The 19,619-nt window shown below is 40.9% G+C and overlaps 1 protein-coding gene across 6 annotated transcripts in view; it reads left to right on the top strand.

Annotated features, from left to right (window-relative positions):
• The window catches only part of THRB (thyroid hormone receptor beta), a 177,513-nt gene that overhangs the window by 28,457 nt on the left and 129,437 nt on the right, over nucleotides 1–19,619 (top strand). For all 6 annotated transcript variants that reach the window (XM_074575034.1, XM_074575035.1, XM_074575033.1 and 3 more), the window contains one exon: nucleotides 17,571–17,600. The gene's annotated coding sequence lies outside the window, so the exon portion shown is untranslated. The remainder of the gene's footprint in view (nucleotides 1–17,570; nucleotides 17,601–19,619) is intronic.

Raw genomic sequence — 19,619 nt, 5'->3', positions numbered from 1 at the left:
TGAGATGCCACAAGGATCACTAGCTTCCATTTAATTTTTCTTTTAAAACCACTCGTGAGCTTCGCAGGTGTCTGCGCAGAGTGGCTGGCAGCAAACTGTTATAGGCAAAGTCCTTACAGACAAATGGCGCTTTGAATGGACGTGGTATAAGCGTGTTTTTCATAACCTTCATTCTCCCTTCCTACTCCCCGGAGGAACTTCGGGAGCCTAACGGTGAACTTGGAAGCGTAGCATTAGAGATAAGATACTCACGGAAGTAGCAATAATGAAGGGGAGAGTATTTTACCACAGTCAGTGATTGTCTGGAGATGAATTCCTGCACAGTAAATTCTCAGTGTGTTGGGAAGTCGTCTGAAAATGTGTAGGAAAAATAGGAGCAGTTTACCTGCCTGTTATAATTCCAGTGTTAGATTTACAGTGCTCCTTTCCTGCCCGATTGCCAGTACGGAGCGTTTCAATGGGCCGCATTGTTTGGGAGTGTCGTACAGTAACCCGTCAAGAATGACAAAATTGCCACGGCGTGTTTGTGTTGTGTCATCCAAATAAAAATCCCTCTTCCATTTGTTCCTGCATATATTTAAGATTGTGTTTACCCATTTGTATGTCTTTAAATGGTGCTTTAAAGACGTAAGAAAAGACATAGCCTTTCTGAGATCTTCTAACACATTTTTATCTAATCATGGCTATTTTCTATAGCTTTTCTAATTTTTAACACTTTATTAGGAAAAAAATGCACGTAAGTGATTCAATTTTCAGCGCGGTCTGTTTACCCATGTTAGAAATTATTCTTTAACTCTGTGTGTTTGCTTTTTTAAGGTTATCATGACTCATTATTTACTCATGGGTAATCATCTTCAGTAAACAGTGCATCTTGTGAGAGCTAATACAGAGCCTCGTGTGTATCAGTTGGAGAGAGAGACCCTTCGATTCAAAAGCTCCTGCCAGCTGTCACCCCCCCAGCTAATATCACCTCATAATATAGAGCTAGTTACAAAATACCAAAAGTAATGTTTGTGTTCAGAGAAACAGGAAAGCTTGCAAATAAACCAGCACTCAGGAACATGCATGACTTCAGGGCTGCAGCAAAATACACTCAGGCATGTAGTACTACAGATTTCTATTTTGTATCTGATATCTTGCTGCTATGTTTGGTTGGGATTTTATGCTTTTTCAATTAATGAAAGCAAAAAAATGGCGTAAAATAGAATAACTTAATCCTGTCCTTTTTCTGTTATGAGAAGGAGATACGCTCTGTCTCTATTACCAGTTACCTTCCCTTAAAACGATAGTGTAGGTTTAGATTTTGAATCATTCCCTGGCTGACTAAGTGTTGACTCTCTCGTTTTGTCTCCTATTTATAAAAGAAGTGAAAAGATTTAGCTCATGGATTTTTCATACAGACTGCAGGCGTACTGTTTGGGGCCCAGTGCTGTCCTCGGTGACGAGTCGGTGTCACGGGTTAGCTGCCTGAGTCAATGGCAGCGGCGTGAACGTATTTCAGCGTAGTACTGAGACTTAAATGTTATGTTTCTGTCGTGTCTATGGGGGTAAGAATTAAGCAGATGATAGATAAACTGATTATAAAAATAGATAGGAAATAGAGGTTCATTTGCCAGTCCAACATGCCGCTGCCAGTACTGAAGCAAGAGTAAAGCCATTACTCACTGCCCTGCGGGTGCTGCACCCTGCAATGAACGAGTCCCATATTTTTTAAATATCTAGTAACATCATGAAAAACTGAAGTTGAAGCAGCAGTTCAGATCTTAATTAGTGAAACTGCCTTTCCTTCTGCGGGGCTGCCAGCCAGAAAATCTGATTATATTTTAAACTTCCCGAAACGGACTTTGCCTTTCTGCTTCTCAGGATCTGTCCGTGAAGCCAAGGTGGCTTTGCGAGGAAAGGTGTAGTATAAGAGGCAGCTTTACCTGCCTTCATCCACAGCTTTCAGCTTGGTAACATCCCTCCGAAGTTTCGCTTTCAGGGCAGCCCTTACCCCTGTATTCTTTCAGCCTCCAAGATTTTCTGTACTTTGTAGCTAAAAGCCGAGTTAACCTTTGACCAAGAATTTCAAAACCACCTGATGGAAAGCCCTTCCCTTTCTGCTGACCGATAAATGGAAAATTCTCCTCTGCCTACAGGGCTCAAAATGCCTCAGTAGAAAAGACCTGAGGCTTCATCAATCCTGAATAGCAGTTTTTCTGGATAATTCTTTTTCGGAGGAGGCATCCCCGTTAAGTATTTGAAGCTCTTCCTTGCTTTCTGACCCAGAGAATAGAAAACTGGGCAAAAATAATTAGAGAGAAAAACGTTAGTAGCGCGACTGTGATGTGAGGACCTTACCCACAGCTGGGGGTCTGCCAGGTAAACACGAGATTGCTCTCAGCCTTACCAGCTTGAGACCTGTCTGAAATAAAAGAAGAAAGCAAACCCAAAGAAAATGAAAGGGAAATACAGCCCCACCGTGCTTTTTTGGGCTGTAAAGAGGAACAAATTCCCTTTGAGCTGAGACAGCTTAAGATTGTTTTGCTTCCCGTTGCTTGTCTAGTTCAGCATCTGTTTTCTGAAAAAGGGCAGAGTGTCGGTTGTTGCTGGTTTCTCAGTCTTCTCCAGCCGGTGGGCGTGGGCCGTCTTCTCCCCCCCTGTGTGCCATCTCGATGGAAGACAGAGAACATTTTCTGGTATAAGGGTAGATGGTATATTTTATATTTGAAATTCCAGTCACTGCCCCCTGCATGAGCATCCTGAGGTTTCTGAACGAGTGTGTTAGCGGTTTCATGGATTTCTGTCCTCCTCGTGTAAATGCTTTTCGAAACTGCCTCCCGATCCTGTGGCTGGGGAGCTGACAGGCGCGCTCGTGTGCTCTGCTCTGTCTCCGAGGGTTTTGTCTGGGGGGCAGCCAGGCATCGGTACATCCTAGGAAAGCCCATGCCAGGCTGCGCAGTGAGTTAGCGCGGTGGCCACTGCTGTGTCACATCCACCCCTGTGCTCCTGCCGGAACGCTTCACGCGGAGCCAGCTTTCCATCAGATACATGTGGCAGCATCAGCGGCATGGTTCAGCAGATGGGCAGTTCTTCTTCTTGGGGAGAAGGAGACTTCCAGGCTGCATCCCACTCTGCAGAGCTGGTCAAGCGGTTGGCGTGACTCTTGCATGGGCAGGTAGCCCGGCTTTGCTTGTATGCGTTATGCTCCCAATTCCTCAGATTGGGAAAGTCAGGAGATTTCTGCTCATGGTCCAGCTTTGAAAGCATCCGCATAGGACAGTTCTAATACCCTTTCAGGAGGCGGTATGTCCCTGGAAGCGACATTCTGTCTAGCGCAGGCAGCGCTGTTTATTGTGGGATACACAGTGTGGGAAGGCAGGCATGACACGAACTATCTGTTACTGTCAGGATAATGCAAGATAGGTCTTTTAAGAGAAATCATAAACATGTTTGGCATATATACACAATAAAGTGTCTCCTGTAAGACTCATTCTTCCAGTGTTGCCTAATCAATTTGGTAGGTTGTTTTTGAAGGTTTGATTTCTTTTATGCTTTGCATCTCCTTCTGGTACTCAGATGTCTGGCTGATGAGGTCTTTTGATGCTATGTGCTGTATTTATAGCCCTTATGAACTTGTCTTGCAAAATCACTAGATTGTAATCACTCACTTCTTTGAGGACTGAATCCTAAATATGCAGACTTGTTGGCACTTAGAGAGCTTTATTTGTCTATCAAAATACATTAAAAACAAGCCTGTCTATCGGAGCGGACTGTCTTGAAAGGGTTAGGATTAAGAGATCAGCTTTACCCAGCGGCAGCACTGAGGTGGATAACAGGAGATGGACAGGACGATTGGGAAAGAATTAACTATGAATTTAAGTATTTTGGAGTTACAAACTGATGTTTTACCAGGGCAGGTCTGTTATTATCTGTTTCACTCTTTCTGCGGGCAGTTCCTGATCTCTCCAAGTCTGCTGCTGCATGCCATTTTGAAAACCTTTTCAAGGATAATTGCTGCCGCAAAGGTAGATATTCTTACATTCTGTATGATGCCTGGGTTATAAAACTGGTGATGTCTCGAACTACCCATTTCCTTGATTTTTCCCTTTTTCTTCCTGAAATGTAGAAAAAGAGGTGTTAGGGAATCACACTGATAGAATGGATTGACTGCCCTTGATTTTTGAAATCCCGGCTTTTCTGTGTGGAATTTTTTTCTTAACCTTTTGAATTATTTTCTGTGGAGAGTTAAACTTCTCAGAGAGATTGTTAGACATAGAATATGAGCCGTGCTAACTGAACAAATAACATTTCCTACTGAAGCCTGTCTGAATTGATATCTGCGTGGCAACATAAACACAGAACGGAAGAAAACAGGAGTTTTAGAATCTCAAGAATCTGATAAGTCCCCATTCTTTTGCTTCTAAAATATCTTAAAAATGGAGAGAAGGCTGATAAGGCGCTGTGTTGGAGATAGGCAATATAGTGTACGAAAGCAAAAGTTTAGCTTTCGGCTTGCATAACAGGGGAAAATGTCACTGCAGATTGTATTAGCGGCACTAAAGGCTTGTCTATTAAAAGCGATTTGTTTTTTTTTCCTGCTGACGTATAGAGCTGCTGTCTTCTGTGCTATAGCGTTAAACCAACACAATTTCAGCTACGTTGAATTTATTTTATTTTATTTTCCTCCCCAAAGTCTATGTCTGTCAGTCACTTTACCAAACTGGCTAGGAATTACGCATATAAAAGTTGTGCAACGAGGAAGCGGGCTGCTGTCCCACCGCTTTCTGCTTTTCAGTAGCTTTTCACGTGAACGCAGGATTTTGTGCTGTGCAACAGGAGCAATCACACGTAAACTCAGGGCAAAGCAGAACTGAAGAGTTTTGAAATGTCGTTTCTTCAAGCCTTGGGCGGGCAGACTGCTGCTTATGAGAGTTTTGCTGGGTAAATTTTTTTGGATTTTGACCCTTAGCATTTATATTCCATGGTAGGAATATGATATGTTTGGTTTAAAATCCTAGAGGCACAGTGCTTGAAATGGGCTGATGTTGCATACATGCGACCACGTTAAAAAAGTAGGCAAGCTTTTGTTACCCCTATTTCAATTTTTCTTCTAGAATACAGGCAGATGATGTTTAATTTGTGAGAAATCTATAGTAGGATTTTTCTCCCCATTTAAGAGAGAGCCTTATTTTTGTGTGGTTTTGTTTTTTAAACTTCTCAGTTGAAAATTTTTGCTGTGGTGTTGTGTTTTGTTTTGTTTTAGGAAAGAAACCAGCCAAAGTGGGCTTTTCATTCTCTCCAGATTATGGTGCCACTCTGATAATAGTTAGGGAATTTATTTTTTTCTGGTTTTTGATACTAGATACAGGGTCTCAATTTTTCAAAAGTGACTCGTGATTTGGCATAAGGCCATTTTAGAGTGCATGACCTAAAACATCTGAAAGATGGTATTCAGTTCTTACTGGAAACAAGGTTCCATAAAAGACACTTCAGTTCGTCAGCGAAATGCCCAGGCATCCAAAATCAGCACTCGTATGTGCAAATATAGATTATTAGATTTCCATTCAGGCTGTGATTGAAACCTTTTCATAATTTGAAAAAGTTACAAGATGAAAAGCAAACAAATTTTTACATCTATCTCTAATTACATAATACAGTGTAATGTGATGATATAATTTAGGATATAATGTCATTTATTATAAAACGATTGCATTATTGCCTGTATTGTTGCAAAGGGAAGGCAAGCAGGAGTAACTAATGGCTAGACAGTATCTTAGATATTGCTAATTTTTATGCTACAGTCAGGCAGAGGGTGTAGTTGCATGGTTATAAGCCATTATGATCTTGGTTTCCTAAATTCTGGACAATTCTAGCTGGAAAATAGGAGTCTCTATAATTTTCTCTTTGCAATCCTTACAGCACTGAATGATTTCAGTGGCTGTTTCTCCTTTTTTTTGCTTTTAGCTGGTGATGGAGCTGCCACCAACAGGTGATTAGGGAACAGCAGCCATCAGTTTGTCAGTCTGTGATTCCTCGGGGCTGTAGCAGGGGGAAGCGGCAGGAAAGAAGTTGCTGAGTGGCCTGACATAAAAGAAAAGGGTAAATCTTAACAGAGCCAAGTGTAAAACCTAGGAAGGGTTCTCAAAACAGCAGCACCGAGATCAAAAGTGCCATTGAATGACAATTTGTACGTCAATAGGGAAAAGCAGAGTGCTGTGTTTATTCCTGCCAAGGGGACATTTTTCAGATTTTTGTCATCAGTAAATACCTGTGAGGATCACCTCAATCAGTACCTTGTCACCAAAATACAGCTATGAAGACTGTAAGCATGAGCTTGTTGGTGTGTTTCATTCCCAAACACTGGACTTTGTCTCTTCACTGCTATAACAATGGGGAAAATCATTTGAACATCATAAATTAACAGGTCTGATTTCAAATAGATGAGACTATCAATAACAGCTGTCTTTTATGTTTACAGCATCACTTTCAGCATAGCATAAAAGGAGAAATTAAAAAATTATTTAGGAGTTTGCCATGGATGCATCCTATGGGACAGGTTTATAGTTCATTATTGTTTTGAGTGAAGAAGCCAGGTAAAAAATCCAATGAAATCTAAAATGGTTCCATGAAACGGGCAGATGTTCATCAAAATAACATGATAAGAACTGTCAGCATTCGGTGGAAGATGTGTTCATAGTTAATAATTTTGATTCTTTGTTGGTGAGGAAACCACAGAATATTCTGTCCAAGTTGTTAAAGATGCCATCCAAAACATTACCCAAGATTTTGATTAAAACAGAGTATGCCTTTTGCACAATGAGATGTTATGGCTGGATCTCATTAACGATGAACAATTGGAACCATGGGAGAACAAAATAAAATAATGATTCAGATAAGTTATAGAGCTTTTCCATTACATAGTCCATATGACCAATCCCAAATACGAAAGCCATGGATTGAGCCTGAAATAAAAAAAACAACCAACAATATTGAAATTTTATATGGAATGAAACCTCTTCTTTTGTAAAATGAAAAATGCAGATTTCTAGTCCATTGTAACTTAGCTGCAGCATTCAGTTGCTTTATCATATTGTATTTCTGATGCATTTCATAGAATCATAGAGTCATAGGGTTGGAAGGGACGTCTGGAGATCATGTAGTCCAACCCCCCTGCCAGAGCAGGGTCACCTACAGCAAGTTGCACAGGAACGCGTCCAGGCGGGTTTTGAATGTCTCCAGAGAAAGAGACTCCACCACCTCTCTGGGCAGCCTGTTCCAGTGCTCTGCCACCCGCAAAGTAAAGAAGTTCCGTCTCGTGTTTAGGTGGAACTTCCTATGCTTAAGTTTGTGCCCATTACCTCTTGTGCTGTCCCTGGGCACCACTGAAAAGAGCCTGGCCCCATCCTCCTGACACCCACCCTTTAAGTATTTATAAATGTTGATAAGATCCCCCCTCAGCCATCTTTTTTCCAGATGAAGAGACCCAAATCCCTCAGTCTTTCTTCATAAGAGAGGTGTTCCAGTCCCCTCAGCATCTTTGTAACCCTTTGCTGTACCCTCTCCAGCAGTTCCCTGTCCTTCTTGAACCGGGGAGCCCAGAACTGGACACAGTACTCCAGATGTGGCCTCACCAGGGCAGAGTGGAGTGGGAGGATGACCTCCCTCGACCTGCTGGCCACACTCAGGATGCACCCCAGGATGCCATTGGCCTTTTTGGCCACAAGGGCACATTGCTGGCTCATGGTCATCCTGTTGTCCACCAGGACTCCCAGGTCTCTTTCAGCTGAGCTGCTCTCCAGCAGGTCAGCCCCCAACCTGTACTGGTGCATGGGGTTATTCCTCCCCAGGTGCAGAGAAGAATTCCTTCCTTATAACCAGGAAGGAAAACAAGTATGAAGGCCTTTTCTGAATGAATTAGAGAGAAGGGAAGGTAGGATATTTTGTGTCTAATATTGCCTATGGACATGGAATCATGCCTCAGAGTGATCAGGCTGTAAGACTGTGAACCTCTGCCTGTCCCCCGCATTCTCCCCAAATTGCTTCTCTGTCCCTCTCCTCTACCAATGGGCTTTGAGCATCTCTTTTCGCCACGCTGACATGGAAGGCTGGTGGAGGTGATGCTACCTGTTCCTCCCTCCTGTCAGATCGGGACCACTCAGCTCCCCCTGCACCCTGGGTTTGCTCCACGTGCCTCTTACCACTGTGTTTCTCCCCATGCATTCCTGTTGCGCTGCTTTCCTGCAGCCCTGGCTGGTTCAGGGATCTGTGCCAGAGGTCAAAACATCATAATTAATATATTAAGAAAAAAGGTTCTACATGGGAGGCATATTACTCGGGGTATTGGTGTCTTGTTGCATTGGATCTGAATTTCTCTTGACCATCTAATTAATCATAATGCCTGCCTGCATCAAAGCAATTAATAATAAACTAATGCATTTTTTGTCGTATATAGCACTAACAGCTGTTCCCGTGTGTTGAAGGGTAACCTTAAAAATCCAATGCATAACTCCGCATGACACCAATAATTAATTATTTACGAAATTTAAACTATGATAATGAATCACTGATCTTAGAGAAGTAGTTTGGGAAAGTAATTCCAGTTTTATTTACTATAGTTTCTTGAATAACAGTCAGATTCTTCCATTTTAGGTTAACAATAAGCCAGTAGGGTCAAAAGGATCTCAGGATAACTTTATACAAAATGTTTTGACTTTGTTTGTGATTCCCAGCTCAATGTTTTATTGTGAGGAGGTGTAGAAATCTTCTGACTTAACAAGAACAGAAATCATGGTAGCCATCGATAACTAAATAAAGAATGTGCACCATACTGGAAAATAACTTCTCAGCTATGTTCTGCTGATGTAATATATTGAAGTGAAACCTAACATCCTCTTTAATTCAGACAGTGGGATGCTTGAAGCCATCTTTGCTTTTGCGTTTCTCTAGTCTTGGGGCAAGCTGGCTGGCAGTTTGCTTCAGAGCATCCTCTGACACAGCTGTAACCGCTATGGGTCCCCTGGGCAATGCCGTGCAGTCCCCCACAGGTCTCTGGTGCACAGGGAGTGCCTGTCCTCAGGAGGCTGCTGGTGAAACAGGAGGTCCAAAATACTGTCTGCATCCACCATAGGTTGGGGCATTCCACTCCTGTGTGTCCAGGTGCCTTTCTTGTCCATGTAGACCAGCACAAAGGCAAGAACGTGGTCTTTGTCCCTGGCAGCATGCTACTCAACTAATGCGTTGTTGTTCCCGTGCTGATGGCACTTGGTGTCGGCAGTGAGCCTGACCTGTAGCCCCAGTGGGCTCATTGGTCAGTTGTTCTCCTGCTCCTGCTCATCATGCAACTGCGCGGCTCCTCGGCGGCAGCTGGTGGGGACCGCGGGCACCAGTTTGTGGTCTCTGCTGCCCTTCCGCTGACAAGACTTGCAGCAGCTGATGTGCTTTGGCTGGTTGCTGGAGGACCTCATCTACCTTTAGTGTGCTTTATTGCTTTTGGGCTCAAAGTTTGCTCTGCTCGTTTATCATCATTTGCTAACCGTAGAACCGGTACGTGCTACCAACTTCAGCCTGTGTAGGAGAGCTTGGCAGAGACTGCAGGCATCCTTTAGGGATGACATACATTTTAAATCCCTTTTATGGTAGTGTTAAAAGGGTCCTTAGTGTAAGTGGTGATAATGCCCAGAGGATTTCTTAAAAAAAAATTGTTTGGCGTATAGTATTTCTTTTAATATATCCTTATGCATAAACCCTCTCAGTATAATTACAGCTTTGTAAATCCCCATTATTTGTTCTCTGTTTGTAACAAAGGATTTGTCTGTTGAGTTACAACTGCAAATACCTCATAAACCCAGCAGCTGAGTATTATCTGTGATATACTGGGGGAAAAAACAAGTGAATACTGTCTTTCTAAAAATACGGAAATGTAAATGAAGCCTTTTTTGTGGACCATCCAAAATGGGGAAAATACCAGTTTCACATTCCCTGCTAGTTGTGCATTCAGAAGTCTTCAGTGTGCATGATGGCAGTTTTGAATTTGAGTACTTTGATAGATTATTTTTTTTCTGATTTCCTTTGGTAGAAATAAACATAAAAGGCAGTTGCAACAGATTGGCTTTGGTATATTACTACATAGTTACTAAACAAATGTCTAAATCTGTCAGTTTGTCTCTTAATCGGAGTTTAGCCCAATTCCACCTTTCAAAAAAACCTGGAGCTTTGGCATGCTTGACCTTAGCTCCAGAAAATAAAGCAAATGTAATTTCTTAAGGCTTCTATCCTGATAGCTTAGCCACAAAATCTTGATTCAACAATATTTTGAATTTAGTCATAGTTGGTTATCACTAGCAAATGATGTCGTTGTCACTAGCAGCGTTTAGCACCACCTCTCCACAAATGATGAAGAGAAGTTAAGCAGCTGCAGAGACTACTTAAACGTAATTGTGTTACAGTGAAGATTTATATTTGCTGTATATACTGGGCAGAGGGAGACATTTTCCAAGGCCCTTCTTAGAAATACCTGTTTCTGTTTCATTGTCTATTTCTTATATCGGCAACCAAACCTGCCACTTGAAAAACACTTTGCAGCGGAATTGCTGGCCTGATGATTATACAGTGTTGTTGCACAATGCTCCTTAAAAACCTTTACTGTACCATAAATAAGACGAAATCACTCTCCTCTCTAAGCCTGCTTTCACTGACTTTCAAATGGCAGATTTCCATTTTATTTGTTCTTCGGGTCTTTTTCATAGCTTTCAAAATGTATGCAAGGCTTAAGGACATAACTCCTTGCTCAAAACCTGCAGTCTGCGCCACAGTTCTGAACTGTATTGGGACGATTTACTGGGATATATTTGAGGGCACGTGCTATACAGGAAGAGAAAAAAAAAGAAGAAAGAAACGTAACAATAATCTTAAAATCAAAGTTTTTGATCACAAATCACAGTTAATGTACCAGAGACTGGTTCACCATAATTTTTTCCCCATTAGGTGCATGTGTTAAACCTATTCTTTCATAGAACTTTCTTGCTTTAATTTCGGATAGAATTACCATGAGAGCTGCAATCCAGTGTGCAGGTATGATGGTTGTCATCCGCCATCCCAAGCAGAACATGGCACTACCAACTTTTTCTAAGTATTGGGGGAAGTATCACGAGTTGGAGGCAGCCAGGCTTTAAGCTCTGGGATGTGTTGGATTGGGACTGGCACCCTGAAAAAGATAACATATCAAAGTCTGTCGCGTTTTATTCCAGGACTCAATAATGAATTCACTGGCTGGGCATATTGTGCAGCAATATTTACTATACATTCATCCTTGAAGATCCTAGCCTTTTTAATTCTGCCATCCCATAGAAGACAAACTAGGGGCAATGGGGCGATTATGTGCAGAAGAATACGTGCTTTCTGATACAAGGTTTGAAGGTCCAACTCTTATCTCTGATGTAGTTTGTGCTTACTCAGACATATGGATAATGATTAAAATCAGGCATCTGGTGTAAAACAGTCTGAATCTAAGGATGAAGTATCTCACCTTGTTCCGGCTGTCTTGGCTTGTCTGCCCTCTGGGTTCCTCTTCAGCCAGCTGAAGGAGCAGAGGACGAAACACCGGGGTGCTGTTTGCACCACCGATCTCAGAAGTGGTGACTTCCAGCAGTAACTGCAGTATGTGGTGAAACACATGTGGGATGAATACCCCTAAGTCCCCAAAACTTTCCACTTCACCATCTTCATACATTGCATTTAAAGCTTGAAGGTTCCCCTCAGATTTGACTATTGCTATTTTTTTGTGAAGTTTCGGGCAACACGCAGAAAAGTGATGAGCATTGATAGTTCAAAAATAAGTATGAAGGCTTGTTTTCAACATCCTGATGCCTTTTGTAATTGGTTTTTTGATGCTAGGCAAGGTTTTCAAGCCCAAGGTGAATGGAAGGTCTCTCGTTGGCTGCAATGTGCATTGTTGCGCTTTCGGTGGCACTGGTCCAGGCCCTACAGAGATGGCATCCTTAGATACCTTTCAGAGGGAGAAAATAATGAGGGTTAGGGTATATATTGTGTTATGCACAATAAAACAGGAGTGCAGTCCTTTCCTGAGATCTGCTTAGTTCTCTTGAATTCTATGAATCCCTACATTGCAATAATACTTTCGCTTTTCCTTTTAATGGCACAAATAGTAGATTTTTTTAAAAAAGAGTGGATAAATAAGTTTGAGGACTTGAAAAAATTATTTTTGGCACAGTTTTTATTTTAAAAGTGAATTAATTTACCTTGTCCTTTTTTAAGTCAAGGAAAATCGTGGCATTAACATTTATAATGTAAATGAAATAGCAACTTGAAGGTCTACTAGCCAAAGTATATTTTAATCTTGTTAATTCATCATTAAAACGGAGGATTGGAATGGAAATGCTGGCAAAACAGGACTGTAGACATTATTGTCTGTGAACTCACCATTTACCGGAGAGGATAATAGCTTCTGCATAGTGCACTCGTAGCATTTTCAGTAAAGCACCTGTGAGTTTTTAGCTCTTTAGGATGGTCTCAGGAACCATACAACAGTAGTAATGGTGATTATTGTTTCCTCATTATTCCACCTCAGAACAGTTGGATCAAGCTACCTGGCTGAAATTTAAGACTTCTTAGACCAAGGTGGAGGACTGTCATCCAAAAAAATCATTGAACTTTATGATTTCTATGACAACCAGTCATCAAAAGCAATCGTAAATGGCGGGTGAAGAAAGAGGAACGTGCCTGCACATTCAGCTCTTCCTTGGGGAGAAGGACAGACATGAGGCAGTGGCTCTGTGGCTGGTCACGCTGGTGGGGCAGCAGCGCACAGACCACATGTTCCTCTTGCAGTTGGCAGTTATGTGTGGGCATCTATGGCTGTGGGTGGGGTTATATGCAGTTTTTTCGCAATGATGGTTACTTTTTAATCTCTACATATGCCTTATATGGATATATTTTATGTGTTTCCTGCCTTCCAGCTAGGATCTTGTCTTTGCTGTCCAATCTAAACACAGGCTTTCTGCTAGCTTTTTATCCTGCAGTGAGCGTATACCCACATGATAATTACGATTAGCATTGTACTGGTAGTAAACATTCTCAGGATGCATCTGTAGGTCCCAGCGTTCAGACTGTGCTCACAGGCATATCCACAGCCTCCCCGCGCCCACAGAGACCGAGTCTCCCTAAGGAAGCACCAAACAATCCAAGGCATGCTGTGTAGAGTTTCAGAAATGAAAATGCCTGTCACAGATTAGACTCTGGCACGCTGCAGTCATGGCTTTTTGCTCTACAAAGTGCATGGCACAACTTGCTAACTACTGCAAGTGCTGGAACTGTGAAATCAAATGGCCTTGAGTCAAGACTGGTGGGGCAGGAAGAATTAAATTATGTTTCTGTGCCAGCAGAGTTCCTTGCATCTTGAGCAAGAACTTTGCTGAGGGAGGTCACTGAGATTTTCCCTGTTGGTTTTTTTTTCTGAGTTGTTTGGGTTTTTTTGGTTTTGTTTTAGGTTTTTTTACAGACGAGCATTTTAATTCTTAGCTGCTAAACAGCTAAAAAACTGAAAAGCCAAACTTACTGGAGTGGCATTAGGAATGAATTTATCTCCTGGTCAGGATTGTTGGTCCTCCACCCCTTTGTCCTTTCTTGGCTCTGATGGAGTGAGATGGAGTGAGAACTCGGTGGCCTTTCCAGGCCTGGTTGTCTCTCAGTGATCTTTTGTGAAAAAGGAAATTGCAGTTGTTTTGCTCAGTCAGTCTCCTTGTGGACCTCTGACCATCAGAGCATCCTGTGGGGACTACAAAAGTAAACTGAAGCAAATTCTGGGATGATGGTGAACCTGTCTAGAAGACTGAAAAGATTTTAATCTTTTCGTAACTTTGAAGAATTTTCCCCTCGTTGTTTCTTTCTAATTGAAGAGGTCTGTGAAGGATTTCAGGAGCCTAAAAGTAATTTTTAAGAGCATTAATAGGATTTTGTTGGATAATAATATATGTAGAAGAAGAAGAGTCTCTCATATGACATCTGTTCCCTAACATGATATCTGTTCAAAGACTTAGGCAGGATATGTCGTTTATATCTAAGTTTTGTGAAGTGCATCTGGATGCCTTTTCTCCTACTGTGTTCTGGATAAGTGCTGAATCATTTGGAAAGAACTTGTTTTACCTAATTGGGTGTATTCATTATAGGGATCAAACCCACGTTTTGGTTATGGCAAGATACGTTGCTTTATCTTCAGCTTTGCAAATTCTGATAAAAAGCATGCAACAGGAAAGATGAAATAACAATGACTGAGACTAAAAGGAACGCTTTTATGCGTACAGCTCCATGCAGTCAAGAATGTTCTAAGTCTGGTAAAGGGGGAAATTTTCATCTACATCTATTCTGCTGTCTAATCAATTTGGCAGTATTAGTTTTCTGTGGTTCGCCTGAAGTCGGTGGCGAGTCTTCTTTAAGAAGACTTGTGAACAGCATTGATAGCAAGGTACATTGTTAAAAAAATCTCTGTCAGTAGTTTTTTTGTGCGTTGGTATTTACAAAAGAGATTCAAGAGGAGTTATTCTGGAAAAGATGGAGCTTGCAAAAAGATTTATAGTTTTTTTGTATCTGAATTGAAAGGATAATGGTAAATACCTTGCTGAAATTACAGAGCCTTTTGTGTCTGAGTGTGGACAGTTGTCTGCTTAGTTTAACTGAATTGTATGGATGTGCTTTTGAGGCAGTCTGCTAGAATCTCTCCGGAGCGCATTCAAATTTAACACATTTGGTGACTGGCAACAAGTACTGTTTTTACTGTAAAGAGGCATATGCTTAGAAATATGACACATCCGAATATTGGAATGAAAATGTCTTCTTTTTTTTTGTGTGTCTGTAGAGATCTTCCCCTCCATTTAAGCAAGGAGGTCATTTAGCATGAAAGCAGTGCAAGCAGTTAACAGGAAACGTCGTATTTTTATGTGAAAGCAAAGAGCCCATGTGAAACTCTTTGCCAAGGTGACAGGGGCAGATAAGGCAGGAAGCCTGACGTGTCTTCTGCAGGGAATGTTGAACACTTGGAGCCTCACTTACCCACTGTGGTTTCGGGCGTGCTGGGGTGGAGGTTATCTCCACTTGGATAGAAGCCAGATCATCTGAAGACAGAGAGAAGCTTCCTGCTACCTGATGGAGAACAATAACGGGTCCTTCTTCCTCTAGGATGTGATCCTCTTGGACAAACGTCTACTGAGACCATCAAGCTAGGCAGGCAGCAGGGCCCGTGAGAACGTATGATGGGAGGTGCTCATGGCCCTCATTACAGCTTGTCCTGTTATCAACAGCTAGATCAGATCAGGGAAACTTATGCAAACTGTTTCTTTAAGCATGCTAGGATTATTGTTTTTTTCCTGGGAGTCATAAACCCTGCCAAAGTCAGCTTTCCTTCTTTTAAAAGAACGTAGGATGAGTTAAATATGCTTCAAAGCAGCCTGTGCTGTGAGTGTTTCTAACATAGAAATACTTTGCTTCAAAAGCTGTGGATCTTGTCACAAGTCCAGGATGACTTTTAGTCTTCTTCAGATTTGCCTCTGTACCTGCTTTGTGGTTAAAACAGTCTGTCCTGTCAGATGTTCCCTTCCGGGCCTGCAAAGAACCATTCTGGTCCCATAAACTTTGTGCTGTGGCCCGCTGTAGTATTGGGACAGGTGAGTAATAAAGAATCAGAGACATACTGTGTCCTCAGTTGCACTCTGGCTAGCTTCAATGGGTGTTTTGCATGAGAAAAGTAAGAAGGATTTGGCTCGTGCTCTAATAAATCCCCCTCAATCCTATTGAAACCCTGCGTAGCATCCAGAGATACAATACCTACTGCTTCTGTCCCTTGATGCCCACAACGCGTGCAAAACCTTTCTTAAGTTACCGCTGGTGGGTGATCCGGACCTAAAGCCAGACGGGTAAATGTGAAGTAATCTGTTGTTCATGCGTGTTTTAATAGCCGATTATCAGAAAGAGCTCTAGAAAATTAAGCCTATGAGGTTTTTATATATTTCACTATGTACTGAAATGACCTTACAGTTATTCCTCTTCCTTTAAAGGTATACATGTATAGATATTCCCCTGTGGGAAATCAGACATTGCAAATGTCAGCTCTGATGAGCTGATTCATAAAAACAAGATTTCATGCCTTTTCTCAAAATGGATGATTAATCTAATGTATTTCTACACCTCAGGAATGTCTCTTTATAAGTTTACCCATTCTGTTTCCGAAACAGGCTCATTTTATAGGTCTCTCATTAATTACCAGGTGAATATGGTCTAAATTAAGGGAGGAGGCACTTCTACTATTCAATTAAGCTTTGCTTCCCTCAGATTGACAGATTCCCAGCCATTCCTAGAAGACTCTGTTATTAGCCCCTCTGTCCCCCAAAAGACAGTATTTTCATCGGAGAGCAGAGAATTCATCTCTTCAGCCGCCCCATTGATCGCGTGCTCTGAGGCCAGGCTTTGAATTCGACCTTGACAATGATGAACAAGGTCTCTCCTTGTTTTCCCTTCATCTGTAAATTTCTAACCGTACTGACTGATGGCTAATGAAGTGTACAGAAAGTGCTAGAGGTTGAGATGCATTGGCTGTGACTCAGCATGATTTTCTCTGCTTTTCAACAAATACCAATAATAATTGTCAGATTTTATTAGACTTGGCTTTTTGTTTTCTATTTCATGCTGTGTGTTATGCTAATTTACAGAATGTAATAAGATAAAGTGTGATTCTGTTCTTGCATATATTAGTGGCAAAAATTTCTCATTTACTTCAGAGTTACCAGAAGCTAATTCCCAATTATAATGCTGATGCCTGCAAATAGTTCTCCTGGGTTGCAGAGGACTGAACGAAAGTCACAAAGAAATGAGAAGTTAATTGATATTTTTGCAGGCCTCAAAATTCATTGATTGTTCTGAGTCATGCCAGAGCTTTTTCAGAATAGTCTTAAAGCTTACTTGTTTTTTTTTCAGATTATGTGATGTATGTTGGTAAGCTATTGGGAAATGTGACATTTAGGGTGAGTTGAAGCAGGTGTTTAATGAAATGGCTCTACGCTATCATTCTTCTACAACCGCCGCTGACTCCACCTGTTTTGGGATGGAGCAGAAAATAGCTGCTTTTAAAAAAAAAAAACCTTCCAGGCTAGGACAGTCTTTGAATAGGCATACTGCAACGCAGGTTCATCTTATAATAGAAAATTTCAAGTGTCAAATAAAAGTAATAGCAATACAAATACTGGTCGTAAAATACTGCCTGCAGTGAAAATAAACCTATAAAGTGTGCCTAATCAGCCTGCCGTTTAAGTGATGGATTGACTAGATCAATTAGTTGTATTGATATTTCCAAAGCATTTGAAATGTGTGTTCAGAAACAACAGCTAGTTAAGATAGTAAATAAATAAAGGCTTCCATCCCAGAGTGTTGAGAATGATTAACTCTCCAAAATAATGGAAAGTTATTTCAGTTATGTAAAAAGAACCCTATAGTTTTGGTGTTAATTGAAGTGAAACTAAAATAATAACTTCGAAAGAACTTTTTGCCAAATGGATCTTTAATACAGATTTCTTTACTCTTTTCAGTGAAAGAACAGAAAATGAAGCTCTAATAAGGTAAGATATTTTTTTTAAATTCCACTTTAGTAAGACATTCAAGTTAATTGGAGGTATTTTTTAACAAATATGCTCAGTATTTCAGAGTAGGTCCTAGAAATGGTGTGGGTCAGTGTGAAAGGAGAGTATTGCAGAATGAGTGTAACGACATTTGACTATTTTTTATTGTTACTAAGACACTATTTGTTCTTTAAATCAAAATAAGATACCTGCATAGACTTGGAAATTTTCTTGCTTTTAAGGAATTTACAGGTAATTATTTTTCAGCAGACTATGGTTTTCACTACTCAGACAGTTAACATCTTCACTTATAAGGAGAACTTTTTTGCAGTTTGAAAAGGAAATATTAGAGTATATGCTGATAAAATAAGTAGCGTTGTAGTAAATTATTGGTTTTTGAGATGTGGTGGTGGGACTTTATGATTTACATAGTTAAATAAGTGTGTCTGTAGAGGGGGAGTGCACTTTCCTAGGAGCGGATATTTCCTCTTCTATGTAACGCGACTGAGGCTGCTGCATTCTGGAAATGGATTCTCTGTGTGTCTGCTAGATAAGCAAAAGCAGAAGAACGTCTTTCTATATATTACCAACAGCAAGGGGTGTTAAAAAAGGGGGTTTTGTCTTTTTATTTCTTTTATTGCTAGTGAGGATACTGACATTCACGTGCTGTGTTACCTAGAAAATGTAGAAAAGGAAGCAGTTATGTCAAATAACATAAATGGTCTATGGGAGCAAGTTTTTCTGACAGGCAGCTGCAGTATAAACCTGTTTGCAGCATTACAGAAATGCATAATTACTTTTCAGTCATAGGTAATAGTTTCAATTTCACTAGCGATTCACAGGATACCGAGGAAGGGAGGTGTTTTTGGTCACTGTTTTTCTTTCCTCTCGTATTTGCCTGTTTTGGTTTTTGTCGGTGATTAAAGTAAAAGCTTGCAGTGTTGTTAGCTGGATTCCATGCACTTATATCAAGTCAAACACCTTCCAAATGGAAGTGTGATTAAAAGGACTGGTTTTTTTCAACCTACTAACATCTTAAACCAGTAAAAGTTGATACACCTACATAAAATGTGTTCCTGATTTGCAGAGGGGCATCCTTGGACGATGGAGGCTAAAAAAAAAATACTAGTTAAGCTATGCAAAATGTAAACTGTTTGAAACCGCAAGTGAGTAGAAATGTGAAATATTAATGGAAAAAAACAGAAGTGTTGTGAAAAAGTAATGAGGTGTCATATCACGTTGTTTTGTTGTGGAAAATTTTAGAGTCATGTTGTAAATAGACAATCTAGCTCTGCATATTCTTGCTCTGTATTAGTATGTGGAGAGTATGTGCATGTATTTGCAGTTACAAAGGTGTGCGCATATATAATATATCTCGGAGACAGCAAGATGCTGCTGTTCCACACCAAATCAGTGCGAATGACTGAAAGCCCTTCTGGAATAGTCAGCCAGCTAAGGAACTTTATAATGTGTTGAGAATCACATGGGTGGTACAGGGATTTAGTGAATGCCAGAAGAAATTCTAGTTCTGAGCGGTCTTTGTACACTGATCTCATCAGCGCCTGTGATCCAGGGTGGACACAAGTCCTCCTTCTGTCTCCTTAGCAGGATTCAGCCATACACGAGCTGGGCAAATGCTGCAAAAATGAATTAAGCTTTCTCTGTTTGTAGTTGATCACCTAACACAAGAGAGCCTTATGTGGAGCCTCTGAATGCTGCAGTAATATAAACGTATAAGTAATATGCCTAAGTAATATAGCATGACAGCAGTAGTGGAAATTTACTCATTTTGTTTCCCAGAGTCACAACTGGAAGTATTTTCGGGTACATATTGCTCACTCCTGGATTTCCGCCTTGGCAGTGCCTGCAGAAGTACTGGGTCATTCTGTTAGCAGGATTTTTATGTGATTTTGACATACAAGTAGTAGAAAACCACCTGCCATCAGCCATCTATTTCTTTATGAGTTAACTGTAGTGTTTAGTAACTACCAATCTGGTTTGAGCTAGATTTATTAGTTA

Source organism: Larus michahellis, chromosome 2, assembly GCF_964199755.1.
Source record: "Larus michahellis chromosome 2, bLarMic1.1, whole genome shotgun sequence".
Classification (NCBI taxonomy): Eukaryota; Metazoa; Chordata; class Aves; order Charadriiformes; family Laridae; genus Larus; species Larus michahellis.
Note: the sequence above shows the minus strand (reverse complement) of the source record. Positions and strands in the feature narration are given on the sequence as shown.